General features: G+C 39.7%; 1 protein-coding gene across 5 annotated transcripts in view; it reads right to left on the bottom strand.

Moving 5' to 3' along the window:
- The window catches only part of LOC121425084 (D(1) dopamine receptor-like), an 89,631-nt gene that overhangs the window by 8,112 nt on the left and 67,169 nt on the right, over positions 1 to 14,350 (bottom strand). The window contains exon 1 of one of the 5 annotated variants that reach the window (XM_041621053.1): positions 4,158 to 4,169. The exons of 3 other annotated variants lie outside the window; for them this stretch is intronic. The gene's annotated coding sequence lies outside the window, so the exon portion shown is untranslated. Of the gene's footprint in view, positions 1 to 4,157; positions 4,170 to 11,737; positions 12,298 to 14,350 lie in introns of those variants that run through there. One more of the 5 variants, XR_005971474.1, reaches the window with a different exon arrangement.

Below are 14,350 nucleotides of genomic sequence, written 5' to 3'. Positions count from 1 at the left end.
AATATAGAGGTATCTTCTGGATAGATTGAGCTACACGCGTAAGCCAATTGAACAATTCCCCCTCGGGAAATTACACCTCGTTAGACAGAGAGCGGAAGAGAATGTGAAGCAATCGATGGTATTGGCAAAAAAATCGCGAGCTGCGAGTAATGGCCGTGATGACATGTGTCATGTGCCATAACTCGATATACGATTAAATGTTTCATGATTAACACGCTCGACGGAACTCCGATTTCGTGTAATTACCGCCCGCATAATGAGAGATTAATGTTGACAAAATAGATTTGTTCGCCGTTCACTCATCGATGATTTTACCATCTGCGAAGAAATTATTCTAACACAGGGAGGAACATTTTTCCCCTAATAGGAAGTGTAGAAAATGATGTATTACAGAGAAATATAAAATTTTTCTATCTTTTAAGTAAAGCATATGAATAAATGATGCTACATGTAATCATGTTCACACGGTGTTTCTATCCAAACTACAAGATTCCTTCCAAGTTTAAACAATCTGTCATAAACTCGTATAGCTTAGTCCCGTGTAAACAAGCTTGAAATTCAACAATCTGTGAGTATCCTCTCATATCAATACCGCAGTGTTGCTTGTGTTTAACGCTCATCAATGAGCCACGGGGTCCCAACCTAAATGACAAGCACTGGTTTGTCATACTGTTTGTGTATCGTCCTATTCATAGGACATTCATAGACGATATTCATAAATAAGTTTAAGTTTAAATTGAATCATAATAGAAAAAGGAAAAAGAATGTTGAGTAGAAAATATTAGGTATACATTTTTGACATTTATATTCTGGTCATTCGTAAAAGGCGTACATAACCTGACAACCCTGTGGAACGCCAATGATTGCAAATGATCGGAGACATAGTAAACTGGACACTACACTAAAAGAATGAAGGTCTGTATCAAAGAAGCCTACAACTTTAAGAAACGTTGAGAAAATGTATTGGTTAAATGAATAATACACTGCAATAAGTGTGGTGAGCAATTAAATCACAATGTTTACTACCGCCCTTAAAGGTATTGTTTAACTTTGTGAGCAGCCGATTTAAAAAATTCTCAAACCAAGATGAAACATGTGTACAAGTACATGTATTAGAACTAAAAAAAAACCTGAAAACAACCATTATTGAGAATGAAAAGCTAAAACTACAAGGCAAACCCCGATTTTGTAAATAGGCGTCTTATAGACGCCTAAATAGTGCACATAAGTTTATGGGATGAAATTAAGATGGTGTTTGCGGTCACTTTATATTTCAATTTTTGAAGCACTAAAAAATTATTTTCGAACACAATTTTTTCTGGGCTTCATTTTAGTCACATAATCACAGACACAGATGGCAAGTGTGACCTTCTAGCTCAGATTTTTTAAAAGTCAAACCAATGCTAACCAATCACTTTAACGAAAGACAGTTGTATTCTCAATTTATGTTTATACTCGAGTTTCTATACATAAACTCTTACGAGAGTGAAATTTGGTTAAGACAGAAACAACCAATTAAGTCCATGGAAAGTATTTTTGCACAACATGCTCAAGAACGATGATTTAACACAGCATCCATGAAAACAACAATGGGGGAAACCTACAGGAAATCAACTCCTTGCAGATTGGTATCGAATTCTAACACCATGTGGATACCTTCCTGATCAATGCATTCTATACTCCCCGAATATGCATGAACTCCTTTCTTCATCTTTCTCCTAACATGCATAATTAGTTTCCTGGCTGCATTGGCGAAGATATAAGCAACCTGTAGATTGCGATTGAGCCGATTGAAAACAAAGAGGAAAATGAAAGCCACGAGTTGGCCTGGGCATTGATTTTTGCCGCGTCGCAGATCTTAATAAATCCAACCTCGGGTGGAGATGAAGGCTTCACACTGCTTTAAGAGATGATCATAATGGATGCAATGTCCTCAATCATGTCTCTCCGTGCGCAGCTCCAGGTCTCTTTGCAGGAAAGATTGCTCTAAATGCACAGACCCTGGTAACTTTTCAAGGGGCTATCCTCCGCTAAGATGCTGTCTGGGACATGACAGCTTGGTGGCAGAGGAGACGGGCTCTTTCAGGATCGAACTCTGATGAGTGTACATCTTTCTTGTGTCCATTCTCCGGAGACCCGGGAAGGCATCACTAATATTTCCAGAGCTCGGATGGAACTGGATGGACCTGGGTGAGGGGCTTGGTGGCAATTGGTTTGAGGTTTGTGGTTATCATGGCCCAAACAGTACAAAGTGCTCTGATGATGACGTCCCCGTTCAACCTATCTACGGAGAACATACTTTCCCAAACACATTGCAAAAAGTAAAGAATGGACTAATCACATATCCTCACAATAATCCCATTTTTCATTATTCGCGGATGCATTATTGCTGCAAAAGTCACTACCTCAGAAGCCTGTGGCGATGGTGTTGATGTAAGAATATGACAGTTTCCGAATTTAAAGTAATCTAATCTTACTTTGAAAGTTCCCATCACAGGAAAATTAAGCATTCCTTAGTGTAATGCAGAAAAGTATCAATGACAAACATCAATCATGTCAATCAATACAAATGCATACATCGGAAACTTTCGAAAAAAATTCCACTTTGCTGAGACACTTTTGAGTTCAAGTTTTCGAGTACAAAGACGACTTAATATTCAAAAGCTCCTTCGATAACAAGCCTGGGGAAAGATAAATATCTTCCACTGAGTGATGGGATGAAAACAAGTCTCAGTCATATCCCTCCACACTCTCCCTTGTAACACATTGGTGTAGAATTACATAAGATATTTAAAAAACAGGTGGGAAATATACAGACTTCTTAAGACATGACATTTGGTAAAAATTACTCAACTACTATATCAAACTCATCTCTTTCCCAAAAAAACTTTTACAAGCAATAGGCCAAGTCTTCATGTCTACTTTTGTCCTGCCTTGTTTTATATAATTACTGTATAGCTTGTTATAAGAAAGTAAGAAGAGTGTAGAAAACGAAATTCTCGTCCAAATGCATACGTGTCGTGGCAAGAATCGAACCACGATATTCGCATGAAAACACGAGTGTTTTACTTCACCACGTTTAATATCTCAACTGGGATTTCTGATAGAATGTTAACAAACGACTGGAGGAAAAACAACTTTCTGTTTAAGAATATTTCAAAATGAAAATCGGAACATGGCTTTCCAGATAAAATTAAAATATCATACATTAGGTGGACTGCAGGTAAGTTTTAAAAAATTGCACTTTTGATTCAGACCAAAAGGGCAATGGCTTTCGTGGCTTATGTAGACTTTTGCTTACCTCCAAACTATTGGATGATGAAGAAAAATACCCAAGGTCCCCAAAGAAACGAATCCTTCACTTCATATTTCCAAGCTTACCTCGTTTTATCAATGACCATGTTTGAGTTAATTTAATTGTTTGGATAAAATGTTACTTTTCACGCTCTCCGTCGTTGCTACACTTCACTTCATTGATTTGTAAATTGAGTCCGACGCTCGGAGCGAGCGTTCGCGCTGAAAAACAAGTTTCAATTCTACGAGGTATCATAATGCTAGTCCGCAGACAAAAATTACCATCTTAATCATATCGAGGGGACTTGGGAATCTATTCTCTTGAGGGGCCTAGGCATATTGTTTGTCTTATCTCTGGAGAGCTGTTTCTGATGCCAGCCAGTAATTTGTTCTTCGTTATCCCTGCCAGGGAAGTAACGAATAGAGTCTAAACTGTCCCATGGAATTTTAACATCCATGGAAATTACATGAATACTGAGGAAGCAAATTAGGGGAAATTTGACCACTGGCTAGCAAGCGAGTGAAGAATGCATACTTAGGTGATGGAATGATGGTATTATTACGTATAAGCTAAGGAAAGAGAACGACTAAAAGCACTATAAAGGACAGAGTGCATGTTGAATCATTTTCTGTATGGGGATCATGTAGTGATACCTTGGATGTGGTCTCGTAGAACTTTGCGAGACAAACTGGAGAATGCACCAACAATGCACTTAAAGAATTATTCAGTGACAGATCCTTTTACTGTGCAATAACATTTGTGCTAACCATGGACTGATCATCAAAGTTCATGTGCTTAATGTCATACAATGATCATGATGATGACAGAAAGCCAGCAGCCAAGGATGTAAGCCATTGAATACTTAAGAATGTTCTCATGGAGGCCATGGGTTCATTCGTACATTCAAAGTTTAAGACCTTTACCAAAATGACCTTGAATTAATCACAGCGTTCTGCATTCATGTCTTCTGAATGTGAATAAATAGACGCCAGGCACAGGGCCCGTCGAGGCCACAGTATCGTTTAGACTCCCAATATTGATCGTATATGCAATAAGAAACGCTTATAAAGTATCTACACAGCATAGAAATATGCATTATTTTCAAATTAACATGCATTCCTACATTTCTGAATTGTTCGCTTGATAATATCAAAACGTGAGCGTGTTTCAGCTAAACGACCATTCCTTAAGTTTAGTTTTGATTTTGTCTGAACATGCTGGCGAAGATACAAGTCTCTGCCCGACCTGATCGGCACAGCGTGAAACCGAGTTAGTTCACTGATACGGCTCCAAATCAGGGAGGGGCTGTGTTAATCTCCTTTTTTTAATCTTTTTTTTCGGATTCTAAGGGGAATGCCTCCATCTTGCCATGTTCACATCTTCATTTGATTACTATCCAAGAGTGGGGGCGGCTTTTATTTATGTAGTTGTCTGCGAGTGTGGAGGTGTATATATGTTGTTGGTGTGTGCGTTGGGCGCGTTGATAGGGTTCGCGGATGAGCTGGTTTGTGGGTGTGTGGATGTGAGTGTATGTTCACATCTTCAGCTGATTAATACCCAACAGTGGCTATCAAGTCCACTCATTGTATTCATGCCTATGACTACATTTTTATACCACGTCGAGTGAAGGGGTGGATGTGTGTGCGTAAGAGGGTGAGGGTAGGGGTGCGCGGATTGCTGATGGAGAGTGTATGTGTGTGTGTATGTTGGTGTGCGTGTGTGAGTGAATATGTTCACATCTTCAGCTGATTACTACCAAAGACAGGGCGGTGGCTCATTCTATTCATGTCTATGACTGTGGCCTTAGTGAAGGTGGGTCTGTCTGTATTTGGGTGCCTGGATATGTAAGGGTGTGTGATGTTACATGTAAGCGTTCTGGTGGGGGGGGGGGGGGGCGGATGAGTGATACTGCGCGTGTGGGTGTGTGATGGGGTATGTGTGCGCGTCTCTCTCTCTCTCTTTGTGCTAGTTTATACGTACGAGGGGGCATTGAAAGGGAATATACCAGCACAGCCAACGTGCAACTAAAACAACTAAAAATGGTCCTGGCTGTGAAAAATATCTGAACAATCACAATTTTCTGTCGAACTAATTTTCAACAGGCACGCATTTATGTTATACTACATTAAAGGCCAACTTTTTAGATGGAACCATTTTCTGTGCATAAAACGGAATTCTCTAGTAAAATTTTACCCAATTTGAATCAGAAATTAGGAACGTACAGGAGGCACCAAACGGAAACTGTATATAACTTAGCAATTTTGTAGGATAGATCTCTCTCACTGCACTTTGCTTGCAATATAGCATACTTGTACACACATATAGATGGATCTACGATTACAAAGACGTTCTCGGATATCAGAAGATGTAAGCGAGTCAGCTGCAGCACGGACGCTAAATATTTCAAGGATTTGCATGTTGTTCATGAACCAGTGTGACATGGCGTATGCATACACGCACTTTCCATTACTCCAAGCATGTTCGTCCCCACGGTCCCCGCCTGGTCCACAACATACCCTGTCAAATTACATTACTTTACACACCAAACAAGTCGGCAGCTGTAGGGCACTTGTTAACCCACCCGATGCCTCTTCCATCACATACCTATAGACTACTTGGTACTTTTAGATCGATACAAAAAAGATGGGTTAAGAATCATACTGTCACAACACGGGCGCCATTCTCAGTAGTATAAGGCTGCAAACATATTCCATTCGGTAATTTGTTTATATCATCTTATTGATGCAGTCTATTTATCAAGTAAGCATATTGTTGACCATGTCTCTCTCTCTCTCTCTCTGGGTGGTATTTTTGAGAATTTCAATGCATACGGAATGAAATCAGTGCAGATGATAATGCATATCCCATTTACTCGACGAAACCGTTGGATAAAACCCATTTCTTTAAAACAAAAACGTTCCAATATCATTTGCAAATTTATTAGGGTTATTGAGGAATAATTCGTCAATGGACTTATTGGCTATGAATGATAAACCGATTTAAATTTAAATACCCACGATCTACCATCCTGATTACGTTTAACCAATTTGTAACCTGGCTTATTACCAAAATGGGAGATATTTTATCATTATTATGGAGACTATTCAATCAAGAAGAATTGAGGTACAATACAATAAATCCATCAGGAAGCGTTATCTCTCGTAAATCACAAAGAAGCGGCCGATGGTCTTTGAAAATACCATTTGTATGCAAAGGTTATTCGTAAACCTTTCTTAGCCATGTTAGTTATAAAAGAAAATCGAGAGGCATGGACAGATATAGATGCAGAAAAACAATCTCGCTAAATGTTTACAACTTCAAAGGATTTGGTCGACTACGCATGATTTATCAGTGCGCTTGATTTCTCTGCCTGAGTGAGACTTGACGTACCTCATTCATCCATATTAGGTCCAATTATGTTCAACGGGATAATAACAGATAAAAACAAGACCTTGAGAAGTGAATCCTTCAAATGTGTCTGCTTCGATTTCAACCTTGACGGAGACCTGGGGACAGGCCACATTAAGCCATTTTCCATTTTGAACAATGTCAAAGATGTCTTGAGTATACATGTACGTCGATTTTGCATCCTCAACTGGGAAAAATTGTTAACAAATACTTACAGGAACGAAAATATGATACAATTAAAACTTATAAAACTGAAGTAATCCTAAACTCAGGTGAAACTCAGAAATACATTCAAAAGTCAAGGAGTTTTGAAATGTAAGTAAATTTTTATTTAAAGGGAAGACAAAACGAGCATATTACCTTTTAATCGTAGGCTGCTATGTCCTTGATAAAATAATTGCTTGTGCTAATCATTTTGATTCAGCAAATCCTCAGTGAAGATGAATAACCAAGACATATAAGCGATCAGCGCAGAGGTTAGGAAGTGAACGCGGTAAACGATTCTGAAAATACCACCACCAAAGACAGCAATACCCATTTAAATTTTAGCATGATACCTGAAAACCAAATGCTGGGTAATTTGATACAGGAAAGTGAGTACTGTCAGTAGTTCTTGGCGGGGAAACAAGAAGATGACACCTTTTAAAGGACCCTGACCAACTGACCAATCTAATTTCCCCGAATCGCTTTCATCTTTGATTCCCCTGAACGTCCCCTTCTGGCCTCCAGCTCTCGGAGACATAAAACAGTGATGGCCCAGCTTAATGAAATCTTCATTAGCCTTAAACAAATAGAGTCAGTATATTGCGCAAGGATCCTCTTGTTAAGCGATGGCAGGAGGGAATTAACAGGAGCACAAGTGGGTAATAATGGGAAGCCGAAATATCCGACGAATATTGGAAGGCCACCTTATTGGGGAATTTCTTTGAAAAAGAAAATGAATACTTCATAACGAAGCAAGAAAGATTTATAACCGACGAATAAATTGAATGCGGTAAGCTATATTTTAAAGTCGTCGTGCAGTACACTCTCGAAATGCAAGAGTAACAGATGAACAAGTATGAACGGAAACTGCCTAGATACTGAGCAAAATGGCCCAATATGAGGTACAATTTATTGGTAAAACGTTAGACACATAACATGCACCCTGCATATACCGTACTTAGAATTTACCCAACTATTGTCACTCTTCACCAAAGCCTACGTTAAGCCTCTTGAGTGCAAGTGCTCTGTCATAAGAAATGTGTGATGCGACGCAACCTTAACGTGAAATACTCGAACTTGAGCATCAGCTTGGACATGTCAACATATAGAGCATGAGGAATGATGGGTACAATTCATATTACTCAACTTCATGAACTCGGAGACATATTTCCGGTGTTATTGATTACTGAGGGGCATCGATGTCAGTTCCGATGAAAAATCTTTCGCTGACGGCACGTCTGTTATTCCCCTTCTCTCCCCTTTTCGGTGTTCTCCCCAATCGAGGAAACTTTGTTCAAGTACCTTGCGAGGGAAATATGGAATTTACTTCTCTGTGACACAATAGTGCCGATTCTGAACAAAAAAAAGAGTTTACTTCTCTATTACACATAGTGCCGCGTCTGAAAAAGGAGTATTGCGATAGATTCTGACCTTACTCAAAATAGCGATTAATCTAAATTCCTAATTCTTAACTACCCAACTTAAACCAATCGCGTCCCTCCATAAGAACCCTCACAGCTAAGTTCTACATACATTTGTCATCAAACACAAGAATTGTCATCATGATCAGCCAATGAGAATCGCATCATGTGTATTTGTTTATAATTATAATCTTCTACTTTGCTTTAAAAAAAATCAACGCAACAGGCATCGTCGTACGAACTGGCGTTCCACGATATATTTCCGCGATGTAAGCACAGATACAAAAATGTCCAAGGAGTAATTTTTTTCAAGGTAGACATTTGTGAAGTTAACGACGCCTTATCGAAATTATAATGGCGAAATTAATGTAGATCAGTGTACTGCCAAAAACCATAGCAACGTCATCATGGGAGGGGTGGGGGAGGGGGGGGGGGGTAAATAACGCATGAGATAATACCCTGCCCCCATCCCCTGCGATCATCCGATCGAGACTCAGGTGATATTTGCTTCCTAATTGAAGTCGACATGGTCAAGAGGCCAATGAATTCCTACACATGCAATTAAAAGATAAGAGAGCAATGATGAGCTTCTGCTAGTGTTCAAGGAAGCTAAAGCTGTTTACACTTCATATATACTTGGACCCTGCAATACATTTTTGAGAGTTTGAAAGCATTTTAATCTCACGGAAGTAGAAGCCATCTAATAAAGATCGCAACGTGTTATTGAGCAACGTAATTGTCTACTGGCGACAGACGGTTGCCGGTATTGGGTGAAAATGATCTGATTTGTCGTGAGATTACGTAATGTGATCGTTGAACTAATATCCCGAGCTCCCGAGTTTGGTGCGTTGAACGAGTTAAATCGTAAATTTGGAACATTTTATTCATTATTTTCATAGCAAAAGGGTAATAAAGAAAGGAGTTGTAATATCCACTGCAATAAGGAATGCGGATTGAGATACAAAATTCAGGTTATACGTAGCAAATCTTTGTATGAAACAACATTTATCTAAATGTTAGACTGCTTTTCAATTGAACGCAAGACCCCTCCCCCATAAAAAATGAATATGATGTGTGTCTACATGAGTTTCCTTACATTCATTAAGCATTGGTTACAATCAAATAAGCATCATCGAAACACTTATTGAATGTGTCACTGACTAAACCCAAAATTTTGACAGCAGAATTCTTCAAAATCACAACAAATTTGAATAGTGTAAAAGAAACGAGCACAATTCTTGATCAGGTGGTTCAAAATCCTGACATTATCTGACACTTGCCATGACAAAAGATATTCATTTAAAAAAAGTGTTAGCAAATACTGCTCAATCGCACAACTCAACCAAAAATACACTTGATCCTCATTGCATATAGCTATAGTTGTAGGTCCGTATTCTGAAGTCAGGTTTTACTTAGACCATGGTCTATCTCTGTGCTAAAATTATGGGAAGCCAAAAGTGTCCAAATTTTTATTTAGTTGTATGTTTCTTTTATATACTGTGCTCTTTCCTGATTACCTGATGGTGAAGACAATCATCTATTTATACTTCCTATAGAATTATGATTGTTTTGAGAGCCAAATGAGCTGGAATATTATATCTCTACTCTTATTGATTTAGGTATCAATTGGCTACACATACTTAAACCACAACTTTTAACCTGAGTTTAAGTTAAACCCGACTTCAGAATATGGGCCATAGAGTCCTTGTCCATGAAGGTTGGACTTCGTATCACCAAATGAGTGTTGTAGATACATGTATATTGCCTTTACATTTACAAAGTGCAATACACCAATCAATACCGAGGGGCGGCCCCCATTTCAATTAAGAGTGGAATTTGGCGCAATGAATTAGGCTCTCCCGTGTGAAGTGGAGCGCGGTGAGACAAAAATCAATGTGGAATAGTTTTGATTTGATACTGATCTCGACGACCCAAGGTGCAAGCTCTGTGTTCCCAGTGTGATGTTGTAGTTCCACATGTTCATACGTACCATGAAAATACTTGTTCGTAGGTCCATGCACGTTTTAGATTTTTATTTTATTAATTAATGTAATGCAGTGATCACATAAGGAACATATGTTCAACATGTTCAAGGAGAACTTACACCCACAGAAATAAACGATTTGAAACTTCTGTCAAAAGCGCCTCATAAATATTATTATTAACATTATTACAATCAATATCCCCCTATACACACAAGGTTGGTTTGGTAGCGGTTATGGGGGGGGGGGTGCAGAGAAAAAATTGTAACACAGATGGGGATATTGTACATTGAAAAGGATGTTATTAAAATGGATTGGGAGATAGAGAGAGATAGAGAGGACGGAGAGGTTGACAGAAGGGGGCAAATTTGACACCAAGTTCCAAGAACGTTGTCTTTCAGCCGACCTTTATCATCCCTACCATACCTACGACGAATATGGGTCATTTAGCACATGTGTATCTACCTGTCAGCCTTTTGTTGTCATTACTGAATGATCGAGGGTTGGAATTAGGATGGGGTGCATTATCAAGGCATCATGTGGCACTTGGCTAGTAGTACATTGGGAAAAATACATTAAGATGTCTCGATTCATTTCCACGACATTTGCTCCGGCGACAATTGCTCCGCTCTAAATTCCACATACAAATCAAAAGGCCAACTTCAACCCTGGGTTCATCACTATACCCTGACCTAAACCCAACCCCACCCTAAACCTAACATAAAACCCCATTGCAACCCTAATCCTAACCCAACAACTTAGGCGAGATTAAGTCCGGATCGATTGTCGCAGGAACAAATGTTGTGTCGCCCATGGTTCAACCTGCTCCATGCCAATCGCATTGCTGCTGATTGGAGTAAAAGGTTAAGAGAAAAGTTGAAAGTAAGATTGGAAAGAGTATGAGGGGAATATAAAGAGATTTCTATTAATAGATATATAGATATAGACAGTTATTTATGTAAGCCCATAAAATGAAATTAGCAAATAATAATATAAATTATCAAAACGCAGGGTATGTTAATAACAAAAAGAAAACGTGGAAACGAAATAGAAAGTAGACAGGGAAGATAAGTGTGTTGTCGGTGAAAGAGAGTTGCAGAAATGGGTGGGGGTGCGTGGGTGTGTGTGTGAAGAGAGAGGGAGAGAGGGGGAGGGAGAGAGGGGAGATAAAGGGGGAGGGAGAGAGGGGAGATAGAGGGAGAGAGAAGCATACCGAGGTACATGTAGATACAGGCATCTCGATACCTCTCGAAGGAGGTATCAAAACAGAGATCACATACCACATAACAGATAGACACGTTTGTGAGCAAGAGCTAAGAGGTGTCATGCTGCGGGGCTGAGGCCCTCTGATAATCGTGCGAAGGATATGCGAACAACTGATTTACCAACTCTCCTTATACTCGTTTGAACCATCGCATTAAAAAAAATAGACCCCCTTTTATCGTCGTGATGTTTCTTGACAGTATTCCATGTCAGTAGTTTAATATCTACACCTGATCGTAAAAATGTCCGGACCGAATGCGCTCCCAGTCCTCCCGTATTTCTTCACCCTTACAGGGACGGTGTACTGGTAAGTTGATAAAGAGGATTGTGTTTGGGGGAGGGGCAGCAGACAGGTGCAAGATGCAAATAGAGTATTTTTGTATAAGCATAAGCCTTCTCTCTGGTTTAAGTTTTATGTTGTATTGACTCCATGGCTTTCATTATTTCTTCTTTCATTCATGAGAAATCGGAGAAGTGGTCTCCTTAGACCCCTGCAGCACCGCCAGTGATTCATTCCCTCCTTGTTGTCCACCATCATCGGTGGTTTGAGGGGAAGGTGAACATGAATTCAACCTCACGCTCGACCCTTCACGCCCGGTAATACCTCACCCTCAAAATAGGCGGCCGCTTGATTAATATCGAGCCGCGGGTGTCGGTTTACCCGCCTCGTTTTTGTCAGTGCAGCCTGACGGAGTCCACAACCGGAGGTACGCCGGAAAAGGGGCTGCATAGTGAGAAAGCAATAAAATCACATCCATTCGGGATCATGAACATTGCATTGGTAAATGACAACTAAAGAGGGGTAAACTGCGTGAGAAAGAGATCTCTCGAGTACAAAGAGGAGGGGGGGGGGGTGGGTGGAATATATTTGGGTTCCATTGAATGGGGCGCCATTAACACGCATTCCAAACAACTGGGTCGAAATCGAGGGTGGCCACAAGGGGAAGGTCGAATATGAGTGTGACGTCACTGAATAATCATGGTGTAAATGCGTTTATGGATTATCTGCTCGCTATGGATATCGATAACAGTTCTGTAAATGTACTTTATGTCGCCATTAGCTCCCTAGGGAATACACATGGCAAATCGACGTGTATTTGGTTAAACGTTTTTCCTGTAAGCTAATTTCCCACAAAGAAACACAGTCCTAATGATAAATCGTCCTATGAATATAGTAAAGTAGGTAGAGTTTATACAACTTTATGGATTGCATTCAACAAAAATTGTTCATCGAGAAAACAAGAGACTTGTTTTGTTTAGGATATAACTTGTTGGGATAGGTCGCACGTCTGAGTTTTCTTTTATCGCATTGGGTAGAACACAACTCGCAATCTATCGCCATTGGCAACCAAACTGGTACTAAGGATATCAAGTCACGATCACTCGCGATTAACTGTGTGGAACATAGGTCGCACGATGCATAGGTACCGAGTTCACTTCAAAGTACTAACATATCCGTTGAAATCACACTCCTTTCTTTGCCATGTCGAGAATATACACCTTTTGATATTTGTTACAGTATACGTTTATTAGATTTCAGCACGAATCAAGGTTGCAATAATCTCATTTCTGTAACAATATAGATATCAACAAAGAGAGGTCAATCCAGAGACAATCTTCGTGCACTAAAAGGACCTGGAAGAATTTGCCCCCAGATGCATAATTGCATGCAATTATGTCATTTAGTTGTTATTTATTCATCCATTCATTCAGTTACTTTCAACGATCCATGAACATTCCCATCCCATAATGAACGCAGTTGCCTCTGGTTAAGACACAGGTACTCCAGTAACCATGGCATTGACTCACCGGCTTTCGTAGGGGAGAGAACGAGAGAAACAGACGAAGACAGAACTATCATGACCACGGTCGTTTACCAGGCGCCGCTCAGGAAACTATATCCCTGATTATGGGGAAAACAACACCGGCGCACTGGAAACGTGGACGTGGTGGATGGGTCTTCAACGACCTAAAAAAAAAAATCCGATGGTGCTGCTACTTTTAGATTACTTTCGATTCATCTCTGCACCGTGCGGTTGGAAAGAGCAGTGCTTGAGATCTTCGCCGTGCAGATGTTAAGATGCCATCGATCAGCAGGCGAGGTCCAATTAAGGACGATTTCAAATGATGAAGTCTATTTATCCGAAAGGTAGAACATTCCTTATAAAATAGGAAGTACGTGTAGACATGAACAGAGACGTTCGTAAAGTCGACAGTAGCATTTGGAAAAAAAAAGAAAAGTGAATACCACACCGATCATTCTGTATTCAAGTAAATATTCATACCCAAAGTGTGATTTATAGTATTACTTTTTGGACCTCGGCTGTTAATCAGATAGATATTAATTGATTGCCCTGTTCTTAGTTTTTAATTTATTATGTACATTGGGGCGATCTTATCATTTCCATTCCTTTACAAGGCTTTCGATTTTCAAATGTCAACAAAATATTTGCACCCCGATGTCAACACACAACATGCACAAGGTCGCGTGCTAGAATGCTATATTCTGCACGATCAAATGACAGCTTCAATTTCCATTGAATCACACAGAAAATTAAATCACATTTATCTTATAGGTAAACAGGAAAACCAATTGGGGACCAAGATACTTCGATTTTGAGACTGCCCCTCGAAATGGAAACAGAATCGTTGACATTTCAAGATTTGACTCGGGTATCTTCGGATTAACAAGTATTCCTGAAAAGTGAGAGATATATAACATTGCTTTGGAGTATCTGATTTGAAATATAACCAACACTGAAGAGCTAGCTACAGAA

This window comes from Lytechinus variegatus, chromosome 12 (assembly GCF_018143015.1).
Source record: "Lytechinus variegatus isolate NC3 chromosome 12, Lvar_3.0, whole genome shotgun sequence".
In the NCBI taxonomy this organism is placed as follows: Eukaryota; Metazoa; Echinodermata; class Echinoidea; order Temnopleuroida; family Toxopneustidae; genus Lytechinus; species Lytechinus variegatus.
This window is presented reverse-complemented; position numbering and strand designations above follow the sequence as displayed.